This window comes from Humulus lupulus, chromosome 2 (assembly GCF_963169125.1).
Source record: "Humulus lupulus chromosome 2, drHumLupu1.1, whole genome shotgun sequence".
NCBI lineage: Eukaryota > Viridiplantae > Streptophyta > Magnoliopsida > Rosales > Cannabaceae > Humulus > Humulus lupulus.
Window position 1 is genome coordinate 257,543,945 of NC_084794.1, and position 6,705 is coordinate 257,550,649.

At 28.3% G+C, this 6,705-nt stretch overlaps 1 long non-coding RNA gene across 3 annotated transcripts; it reads right to left on the bottom strand.

The window, feature by feature from the left end:
* Positions 1–276: 276 nt before the first annotated feature.
* Positions 277–6,370, bottom strand: LOC133819264 (uncharacterized). 3 transcript variants are annotated; one of them, XR_009886294.1, is made up of 4 exons: positions 6,156–6,370; positions 6,000–6,049; positions 1,015–1,056; positions 717–925 (listed from the first exon to the last, which is right to left on the bottom strand). It is a non-coding gene; the product is annotated as an uncharacterized LOC133819264 (long non-coding RNA). The 3 variants fall into 3 exon arrangements; XR_009886293.1 differs by lacking the exons at positions 717–925; positions 1,015–1,056 and adding an exon at positions 277–535; XR_009886292.1 differs by lacking the exons at positions 717–925; positions 1,015–1,056; positions 6,000–6,049 and adding an exon at positions 277–535.
* Positions 6,371–6,705: the final 335 nt, after the last annotated feature.

Consider the following 6,705-nt stretch of genomic DNA (forward strand, 5'->3'; position numbering starts at 1 on the left):
AACGCATTGCATTTGAGAAAGTATTATATGTGATTGCTTATGTCCGAGTTTGATTTTTATGTCAAATTGTAAGGCTTATTTATAAATGCCATTTCTTTTTAACTTCTCTTTATTTAATAAAGTTACAATGATTGCTGTGTAGTTTGAACACGGTACCAAATTTCTCAATTTTTGTATTATCACCATGTAAAAGCAACCAAGAATATTCATACATTCTGATCGATTGGGGGGAATATACCCTTGTATACACCCCTAATAACTTAAAAGATTTCATAATTTTGTTTGAAAACATTGTGGGGCCTTATTGAAAATAAATGCAGAGTTTGGATCCAATGTTCAAAACCAAAAGAGAATTTGATGCAGTCTTAAAATAAATAGATACATCCCACTGATAAATTAATATAAGAAAGACTCTAAGGAACTATGGCGTTCTAGACCGTTTTCTTGTTCACTAGTTCCCCGCTGCATACATACATACTTATGGAAATTTCACTCAGTTCACCATGCGTGCCAAATAAGTCTACCTAGCGTCTACCTACAAGGGGAAAGTAAATGGGTGAGCTAAAATCCTAGTAAGAAAGTACAAACAATAAGGAAAACACATCATAAAAGGATGACGATATATCTCATAAATTCTTAACATACGTTTCTTATAGCAATCATTATCATCATAAGTCATGTGATAGCATAACCATGGTAACATAAGTCATAAACGCACAACATAAGATCATAATCATAAACATAAGGTTATATGCAACATAAGCATACGCATAAACGTACAATGTAAGATCATGACACTCCTATTGCCGAAGATCATATATGAGTCTCATTCGGTCCTTTACATGACACCCTTATTGTCCCTGTCTTACCTGACACCCCTATTGTCCAGACTTTAGGCACGTCTGCCTTTAATAATGCTGCAACACTAGGATAAGCAAACACAACCAAATTCATACATATCTCATAACTAGAGTCCATCCAAAAACAAAACAGAAATCTAGCTAACTTCCTTACCTCACTCCAAGCTATATAATGTGAGATGACTTCACAACGAGCCTAGAAAAGTCAATCAAATACTCGTCTTAATATCAAGTAAAACTAAATGCATTTCACAAACATACCCCACATGTACATGGGCCATGCACACGAGGCACAAGTTGCACCACAACTTTCATCATACAATGACTTCACATAAAATCATAAAATTTCCATTCACACATTTTTATTACAAAAAATTATTTTATTAAACTAGTCATTTAGTTATAATTGTACCAAATCATAATAATAAAAGGGGAAATTACATCTTTTGTGAGTTTTTATTAACAAGTTTACAAAAATATGGCTTTTTAAAAAAAAATTAAATTTTATGGATTTAGTTTCCCATATTTTTGTATTAAAATTGTTTATGTCATAGTTTTACTGATATGATACGCAAGTATATGTAATCGATTCAAGTAATATAGATAGTAAATAAAGTATCGTTCCCATAAGGATTATCAACCAATTACCGATAAATGCCTTTAAATTTCTATTTGGCTATCGAAAATAGAGTGATTTTCAAACTAAGACTTAAAATTAAAATAAACTTTGCAAAAATAAGATTGATTCAATAATTACAAACCTAGGGTGTTAACTTCATCAACTTTTCATTCTATTAATTTTATTAATCAGTTCTAGATTTCTTTCTTTCTATTCTAATAGCAAGTTATCATAAATCGATTTCTATTCTTTTTCAAAATATAAGATCTCAACCTATATGGAGGTTTTCTACATCTATGTGATAAACTTAAACATATAGTAGACATTAAGCATAGAAACCTAATTACTACACAAGCCATACAGTTACTTTCGTCCAATATGTAACCTATGTCTATATAACGATATCATATTCAATTTTCATCTTTCAAATTTTGAATCAAAATCATAAATCAAGCAAATATTGATCAGTTATTTACTAGCATTAAGCAAACATTATATAGATTAGAATAAAGAAGAAGAATCAATAGAACATCATAATAAGTTAAATAGAAATCCAAGTGACTACATTAAATCCTAGTTAGAAGTGTTTAGTTCATATCAGACATGACTAAAACAACAGAATAATTATTCAGAAACATAAAATTCAAAGACTTGAAGAAGAAATAAAAAATATGAAAATGCAGAAAAACTAGTCTCAGAATCAAATTTAATCTCTAAACTCGTAATTAAAATCTAACCTAACCTAATTAAACCCATCAGTATGAATTTATAATAAAAATATACGATTTCCTCTTTTTTTCATATGCGGGCCGTGACTTGGCCTTTCCTAGGTCACGGCTCGTGTCTTTTTAAAGCTCTTCAAAATCTAGTTTGCCCTCCAAGCGCCGCGACCCTCTAAACCCAAGTCACGACCCGCCTTTCCATGGACCTCCTAGATTTTTCCTCTGTTTCTTCTAGCGCCGCAACTCTTTTGACCAAATCGCGACTCTAATTCATTTTAGCAAACTTTCAGCCTCTGACTTTGCTAGAGTCGCGACGCTTAAGCCCATGCCGCGACTCTAATTCTATTTTTACTAGATTTTAACCTTTTGACACCCTTCCTTCATCAAAAACTTATTACAATTCATCCTTAGCACCAATTTGAGTAAAACAATCACCAAAAACTCAATTTTTCTACCATTTCCCTCTTTTTTTAGCATTTAACTCATGATTCAACGCACCGACCTACAACAAAGACAAACAAAAGCGTAATCTTGCACAAAACAAACATAAAGACTCAAGATTACCACAAAAACACATTCTAAAACGACACGAAAATGGAGTTATCATTACTCTTAATTAAGTTTATTTAAATTAGGAGATTATTTTAGTCATTTAAGTGTTTTTCATTTGATTATTTTTATATTAGTTTAATTATACAATATTGACTTAGTATTTTAAAAAATGAACTTAATCTATTTTATTGTTGAATGTTTATTTTACATAATTTAATGTAACAATTTAATTTCACAATTACATTTTCAATTTACCATTTTTAGTTTTTATCTCTTCAACCTCTTTTATCGTTGATGTCTTATTTTTCCTCCCTCTATGTGAAACTTTTTTTGGAGAAAACTTTTTATTAAGTCGTCTCCCCTTCAACTCAAACTATTTTATTATTTATTATCTTTTTTTATTATTGTACTTATTTTTTTTACTATACATAAAAAAAAAAATCAATTCAATTTTTTTGATCTAACATTTTTTTTCACATTTTTTTAAAGATCGTGACTATTTTTTATCCTTATTTGGGTTAAGTAACTAATAACAATCACGTTTCCATGTAGGTTTTTTTTTTCTTTTCAAATTTGGATGTTCCCATCAGGGTAATTAAGTACCTATTCACGTTTTCATATCATATTTCTTTCTTTCAAATTTGAATGTTTACATCAAGGTAGTTGGTTACCCATTCATGTTTTTTATATGTATTTTTTTCTTTCCGAATTTGGATATTCCTACCAAGGTTACTAGTTACCTATTCAAGTTTTCATATCTATTTTTTTTCTTCCAAATTTGGATGTTCCCACTAGGTAACTGGTTACCCATTCACATTTTCATCAGATTTTTTTTTTCTTCAGATTTGAATGTATCCATCAGGGTAACTGGTTACCCATTAACGTTTTCGTATCTATCTTTTTTCTTTCCGAATTTGGATGTTCCTATCAGGGTTACTAGTTACCCATTCAAGTTTTTATATATATATAAATATATATATATACATATTTTCCAGGTTTGGATGTTTCCACTAGGATAATTGGTTACCCATTCACATTTTCATATAATTTTTTTTCTAGATTTGAATGTTCCCATCAGGGTAACTGGTTACTCATTCACATTTTCATATTTTTATTGTATTTCCTTCCAAATTTGGATGCTGAAAAAATTGATTTGATTTTTTTACATATAGTGGAAAAAGCTATAAAAGAATAATAATTACAATAATAAAATAGTAAAATAATTATGCAATGTTAAAATATGTGTGAAAAAAAGAAAATGGAAGGGGAAAAGAATAAGTACAAAAAAGAAGAAAAAATGGAAGGAAAAAAAATGAAGAAAAAAAACAGAGGCAACAAAACTAAAAAATATGAAAAAATAAAACAAAACAAAAGATAGGATGAGGGAAAAAAAAAAGAAAAAAAAAAGAGATGAATGAATAAAAATGAAAAGAAGAAGAGGAAAAATAATGGAAATTTTGTTTTTTCGAAAAAATTGGTAGAAAAAAATTAAAAAAAGAAGGAAAAAAAAAGAAAAAATGTAAGAAAAAAAAAGAAAGAGAAAAAAGCTCTTATGTATGAAAAAAGAAAAAAAAATGGAAGTAGAAAAGAATAAATACAAAAATGAAGAAAAGATAGAAGGAAAAAAATGAAAAAATAAAAGAAAAAAAAAACTCAACAAAAATATAACAATACAAATGAAAGAAAAAAAAATAGATAAAAGAAGAAGAAGAAGAACAAAAAGAAGAAAAGTAATGGAAAAATTGAAAGAAAAAAAAAAGAGGAAAAAATTGGTAGAAAAAAAAGAAAAAAGCAAAAATGGAAGAACAAATAAGTAAGGAAAAAAAAGAAAGAAAACTGAAAAAATAATAAAAAAATGAAGGAAAAAAATGAAAATTTGAAAAAAAAAAAATACCTTTAAAACATAACTATAATAAAAAATGTGGCATAATTATATATTTTTTCAAATTTATGGGAAATAAAATCCCATAAATATGAACTTCCAAATCAAAAAACCATAAAAAAGTAGAAAAATTAAATTTCCATATTTTTGCAAAACAACCTTAAAACAACCCATAAATATGACAAAAAAAAACATAATAACATGTGACATAAGTTAACCATTTTTTAAAATCAGATTTCTAGGTCACAAAATTCACATTATTTTATAATTATCCAAAAGTTGGTAAAATAACTAATAATACTTACATTTTTTTTAATAAACCAAATTTCTAGACATCTCTTAAAAATATATATATATATATTTTTTTTTTCTATTTTACACAATAAAATCTGCATGTATTTTATTGAAGAACAATGCATTATTAAAGTGTGAAAATCACATTTTACTTACATAAGTTTGAGAAAATATGAATTTTAGAACATAAATAGCACTCTTTTTAGTTTATTTGTAAATCTCCATAAAATATAAACCAAAAATCAGCAAGCATTGTTTATTAAAATATGCTCATGTTCATTTTTAACCATTAACCTAACATGTTCCTATATTTTCATGCATTCCAAAAATACAATTAGCATGCATCAAAGAGTTAAATCATAAATAAAATCCCAAAAACAAAGCCTTGGCTGAATACACCATTAAACCAAAAAATATGCAAACTAAATCATGCTACCTAATTCAATCATACATCCCCAACAAATTCTCAAAACACAAAACATTGCCATATAATCAACACATCATTATATTTATATTAATAGAACTTCTGACATGCTCTTTATTCTAATAAAATTACCACAACTTTTCAGGCTCAAAATAAATGAATAGATAAAAAAAAAACAAAAGAACCCTAGTCTAAAACATGACATGGCCGAGCCTATACACTATATCCATTCATGCAATTTCAATTTTTGTTTCCCATATGATTCCTCACTACAATACTAGCATGCTTTTTATAGTAATCCAATAAACAATATAACATTATATTTCTCATGCTCCAATTTACACCACACTCCTTATTTAAGAAACATGCTTATTAAAATTCAAAATGAACTAAACAACGTGGCTAGGCGGAAATATACATCCACCATTTATCTTTGTTTCTAAAATTTAAATAAAAACCTAATCATGCTTCTAATCAAGAGATCATCACCATACATGTATTCATCATAACAATAGTGCAAAAACATATACATTATACTCATCAAAACTAAATGAACAAACATAAACATATTTTCTCAAGCCATCAAACAATAATCCATGGCCATAAACAAGAATCAAATCAACAAATGGTTAGGAAATCCCATTACCTCCTTGGTAGTATTTTAAGAACACAAAAGCAAATCAATCTTTGGGCACCCTAGGGATTTCGAAATACACCACACCAAGAGAAAAAAAAACATCTTAGAATTGAGAAGAATAAACTTAAACTTAGGGATTCAAAACCACAACAAGATCATACATACCTAGGGCTTTCGAAACCTCTTCCTCTTCTCCTTCTTTTTCTCTTCTTTCCTCTCATTTCGTGCTCTCCCTCTCCCTCTCTCTCTCTCAAAGCTTCGGCGACCACAATGAGTCTCCAAGGCTCTCACACTTTTCCTTTTATAACTCCTAATGACCTAATCCTAATGAAAATAAAACCTAGGTATGAAAGCTCAAGTTCCTATCACACAAAATAAGCCTAAATCCCACCATTTCCTCCCTTTGATCAAGCTTACACCTCATCTAAACCTTATCCAAATGTGAACAAAAAAACTAAATGAAAAGTCCTTGTCATCTTATCTCAAAAAGATGACAACCAATGTTTCTTTTCTATTTCTTTTATTTTCTTAACTTAAATTAATTAAAATAAACAAATCCCACACACACACACACACACACACACTTCTATACATTTCGGCACACACACACAAAATAAAAAATGAATCCTATTCTAATCACATAATTTGTCACACCTAATAAAATGTAACACTAAAAATTATGCAAACATTACACGATTATTCCAAATAATTCAAA